Below are 5,778 nucleotides of genomic sequence, written 5' to 3'. Positions count from 1 at the left end.
TATTCTTTTTTATCTGGTGAAATTCTATTTGTTTAATAAAGTCTAGGACAAATATCAACTTCTCTATAATAACGCTGCTTCTTTGGGGTACATTATAATATTTCTATGATGCTGGCATTTGAACATTCATTACAGTATGATTTTTGCATGTTTATGTCTACCCAACAGAAGATGAGGGATTCAAGTGAAGGAATACATTCACATATTTTTCTACTCCCATTTTCTATCTCAATGTTTGGCTTATGATCAGAGTTCAATAAGTAACTGGTGAATGAATGAATGAATTTAAAAAAAAAACAAACAAATAAACAAGTACTCAGCTTAATAGAAAACTCCACTTGCAATTGAGCCAGTTATTTTTAGTCATTATTGTAAGAGTTAATAAAAGCATTCAATTCAAGAGCATTATTCATGTTATTATGGCAGATAGAATCAGCATAGAGAGAGAAATTAATGTGACTTCTAATTTCCTGTCATAAATATTCAGTGGCATTTGGTGAGAATGCAAATGCTTTTTAGTTTCCTTCATAGTTTATACATTAAAATCAAACTTTATAATTATAATAAAATAAATATGCAATAAGTTATTACTGAGGTTGTTACATAGTTAAAGGCAAGGAAATAGGAAACTATTTTTATAGATTTCCTTAATTTTTTCTGCACTTTAACATAATAATCATCATTAAATTTAAGAATCTAAACTCTTTTCAATTGATGAATGAGGTAATTTATCTCATATCAAACCAGAGAAAGAACAACTGTTACGTGGAAGATATAATATAAATCTGTACATTTAAGCAGTAGTTCATTAATTGTAAAACAATATTGGTCTAATTAGAGTTTTCAGTGAAGTTATTTACTTTGGCCAGTTTCTAGAAATTTCCCTTCAAATCAAAGAAACAGATTAACTCAATTTGTCTCTGAACTCTTTCAAATTTTTAACAGAATTGAGTTTGAATTAATTTCAATGAGTTCCCTAAGCAGCCTTATAGTATCCCACGTGGGAGACATGAAATCAGAGGCAGAAAGAAATTGAGTCAGTTGTTAAAAGTTACAACAAAGTCGATGTTACTTCTTTCATAAAACATAGATTCTATGCCTTACACAGAAGGGACAACCTGGAATATTAGCAAGATATTGAGAGAATTATTGGAAGTGTAACCTTGCTTTTACTAAATTGATTTTAACAGCATGTCTTAAAATTGTTGTTTCCTGTTGATTATTCTTGCAGGGAAAGTTAGAGTAGAGATAATGAGACTGAGTTTCAGGGCCAAGAAAGAGAGTTGTAGTGCCATCACTGCTTACATTAGGAAAACTAGGGAACAAGGGAAGAGTATGACAGACAAGATAAAGACAAAAGAATCAGTACATGATCAGATAATGATAAGTCATCATTTGCAGCGGTACAAACAAAACATTCTCAGATTGGCAGAATCAGAGAGGTTAATAGAGTAAGACAGTTATCACAAGGCAAAGATACTAAAAAGTGCAAATAAAATAATGTCAAGTAAAAATCATGGACAGAAACTTTGTCTAAAACAGCAGAAAATACTGAGTTTTCATCATCGTGGAGCTCTCAAATAGAGGATGAATGTTGTCGGCACTCACCCTGTAAGAATAAGCAAAATCCCATCTACAAGCTGCTGGTCCAACAGCAAAGCTTTAGTAACCCAGTTCTAAATAATAGAAAAGAAAACAAAATGGAAAAGATAAGTTATAGCAGATCCTTAGGGGAAAAAAATAAAACCTGAGCTGAAGACACAATACAGAACAAAAAGGGAGCAGACTTGCCAAGGTTATGACTTCTTCTGGATTGTGTATTTTGATGGGCATAAACAAAGTGCTTTATGATAGGTTTGACTGCTCTTATGGAGACAGTGTTCAAGGAGCACAGCTAATGAAAAGAAAGAGGAAATAATTCAAGCCTTTGAAAAGAGAATTTAGTTGCAGAAGATAAAGATTTTATAGTGCCTTCCCACAGAAAAGAAAACTGCATGAGAATTTTCTGTGAGGCATACTTGAATGGCAACCAGCCAGGAGGAGAAAACATAACAACCAAGATGGATAAAGAAGTTCCTAGGTATTAAGTGGCAGGTAAAGGAGAATATAAAGTTTCTCCCTATGCTAGATTCCTTCTAGAATATCACAGTTTCTACCAAAGGATTTATTTCAGAGTAACTTTATAAACCACTTGCATAGAGCATGCAACTGATGAAAAAGGGCACATGGTGACTATTTCTTAGACAGATGATGCCAAACTGTGTCAAAGGACCATAGAACATATCTATATCTATATCTATATCTATATCTATATCTATATCTATATCTATATCTATATGTTATATATATTTCAATCTCTCTTTGTGCCTGAGACTGTATGCTAGAATTATCAATGTCCTGCAGAATATTTTGCTCAAATAAGATATACTAAAAATATACCCATTTTGTTCACCTAAAAATAGAAACAAGAAAGGAATAGTTCTCTGTTTTAATTTCAAAGTCTTCCACCACAGATCTTGAAATTAGACTAAAGATGTCAAAATACAAACAGAATATTGCATTATTTCCTACTAGAGATAAGACGTGGGTATGGGAAAGGCAGTACATTAGCATAAAATTTTCACATTAACACATACGAATATGAGATATCTTAAAGTATACTTATATAAATTTGATATCACATTTTTCCAAGACTTAGTTTCCAATCATCATTGACTATTCCCATCCTCAATGGAAATTTTATAATATGGATAATTTTGAATGTGCCTAATTTTTAACAAAAGAGAATGGCTTTTTTTTTGCAAGTTGCATATTTTCATCTATTGTGTTATTTTCCTGTTCATATTTTCCTCAGTTGGCTTCTATCTTTTGTTTAAAAATCCCCCCCATGCTCAGATTCATAGTCATACCACCTGTGAAAGTATCCTTGTAGCAAATTGTGAAGATAGAAAATAAAAGTGGAATAGTAAGTATTGTTGACAATGACAGTTAATATTAATTAAATGCTTCATGTATGCCAAGAGCTTGACTATTTTATTTGTTTCAAACTTCACTACAGCCATTTAAGATACAAGTTTTCTTCTCATTTTATAGGTAAGGAACCTGAGGCTTAGAATGGTCAGGTAGCTTTCCCAAACTAATTCTACTAATAATTGATAAGGCCAGGATTAAACTGTGGTCCATCTGACTCTAAGGACTGACTTATTAACTACAGCGGGGCAGAGAGGAAATAGAATAGAGGAGGCTCTGGTCATTTCCATTCATAGCTTGTATTTCAGAGTGAAATTGGATAAAGATATCTCCAAATATAGTAGGATGTTTGGCCACCCACCCACCCACACACAAAACCTCAAATGCATATTTTCTGCATTTTGAAATATGTAGGTTGAAAATTATCTCCAAAATATTTCTCAGGTGTGCTAAATTGATCCATCACATATTTCTCAGAACTTAGTAAGTTTAAATAAACTGCTTTAGCCCACAGACTAAAACTCTGCCTAATATTTAGATAGTTCTAAATTTTCGGTAGCCTTCATAAAGAATGGTTAATTTAGTTGGTGTCCTTTCTCAGAAGATGCTCTAATATCCCTTGGAAGTGCCAGTGAGCACTAATGTATCTGGAAATGACTGTATAGTTTTGAATAAGTCAATAAACCTTGTCTGGTTATTCTCTGGCAAACTTCCTAGAGTCAAATTTGCATTCTAATATTAGTCTTCACATATAACTACATTGTTAAATCCCGTGTTCCCATCTCAAGAGATACTTGTATTGAGCCTATCGCTACTTGAAAAATGAAATGATTTTGTCTTATGCTAAATTAATTTTAGGGACTCTCAACTAGTGTAGGAAGGCCTTTCCTGTAATTTGGGAATCATGCACATAAAGCTAGGTTAGGCACCTAGAATTCTCTAAATTTCCCAAAGAGAAAGACTGACTGTGATGAGCTTTCTTGCATGTCCATAGTGAGGGAGACACAGCCAGGGGAGGGGTATACAACGGAAGGAAAAATAAACAGGGAAAGAAAGACCATAATGTATGATCTCTACACCCATTTCTATTTTGACCTTCACAGATCTGGACTTCCAAGGAGACAGTAAATCTCTGAATTCCTGGGTCCCAGAAATATTCCCTAAGATATATTTGAAGAATTGCTACAAACTAACCTCACACGTTATTAAAAAACTGAACACAGTGTAGCTAGAAACTAATTGATGTTTATAAAGAAATGCTTTTTCAAATAACTTAAGAAATTCTCAATTCTATTAAAATCATCTATAAAAAACATAGAAAAATCTATTTTTAGAAATTGTGATGTCAAGGTTTCTCAGAGCTCCATCTTGGATCTGTTTTGTTTTGTTTTGTTTTCCTACATATTCTCCCTGTTGAGTGACCTCTACATGTAATTCCAATTATCATCATTCCCCCAAAATATCTGATTCTATGCTGTTAGCCTAAACCAGCATTTTAAAATTCAGATCCATATATTCACATACTTACTAAAGGTCCCCACTCAAATAATCTGCTGTTATCTTAATATTACATGTTAAATCTGAACTCCTCATTTTCCTTTAGACTTATTTTCTTTTTAAATTTTTACACATGCAGTATCAGTCCCATACCTTAAGTATTTCCTGGAGTTAGACCAAGAGACTCTTCGTAAATGTCTCAAATTATCCTATCTCTGTCAGATACCATGAGGAGTATGCAATCATTCCTCATGGGAGATGCCTACAATGCGGTTTAGGGAATCACAGTTGCTTCTACTCACCATGAAACTAGCAAAGTTATTATGATATTATATGATATATCTCCAGCAATACCAAATGTTTCAGTCCTCTTGGTATAGATGGTATAAGATACTGGTGAGGTATGGTGAGGTGAGTCTTTCCCTCTCAACTCTGTGCCTCAATGGGCTACCAAGATCCATGAAGTATCCCTTGTGTTCAAGGCTCATAAATTTCCCTGGCTCCTTTGTCCACACACTTTCTCCAGGAGGTCCCAAAATTTCCAAGTGACAATGTTCTGGGCAGAAGTTGTTTTATTCACCTCTAAATTCTGATTCCTTCTCACTAAGCTTCTTCTACAGTAAAGTTTCCTTCAGTTTTCCCACTCACTAAATTAATGTCTGCGTATGTGAATGGAAACAAACACACAGTGAACATTGTAAAGGGGAAAAAGAACAAATTAAAAAGGGCTGTTTCTCTTCAAGTTTTTATATTCCCAATCTTCAGAAATGTCGCCACCATTATCCCAGGTACTTGACAGGGTAAACTGGTAACTCTCCTAGATTCCCCTCTTTTCAAACTGTCACCATTTCAATCACTCATTAAATCAACTAAATCAACCCATTAAAGTCTATCTCTTCTTACAATAAGTAATTCCATATGTTCAGTCCTTTTGTGTCCACCTGGAATCCATTCTGACACACTCTGCCAAAAATATGTTTATTAATATACAAGTTGGATCATTTTTTCCCCTTTACTAGATTTCCCCTCAATTGCTTCCCACTATTTTCAGAAATATCACATCCTCCCTTTTTAACAAGATATTATTTAACAGTTAACATAAGTCAGGGGCCGGCAAAGTAAAGGTGACAGGTACCATAATTACAAGCTCCAATGAACACTAACAGCATGCCTTGAAGTGTCTAGAGATGGAGGTCTTTGAAAATATAGAGCCTTATGGAAGAAGGTCACAGGTTTTCTTGGTGAAGACAGCACACTCTCCTGGCTGTCACTAGAGGTCACTCGGTTAATTTCCGGAAGTTTGTGACTTGC

This window comes from Ursus arctos, unplaced genomic scaffold (assembly GCF_023065955.2).
Source record: "Ursus arctos isolate Adak ecotype North America unplaced genomic scaffold, UrsArc2.0 scaffold_9, whole genome shotgun sequence".
Lineage (NCBI taxonomy): Eukaryota > Metazoa > Chordata > Mammalia > Carnivora > Ursidae > Ursus > Ursus arctos.
This window is presented reverse-complemented; position numbering follows the sequence as displayed.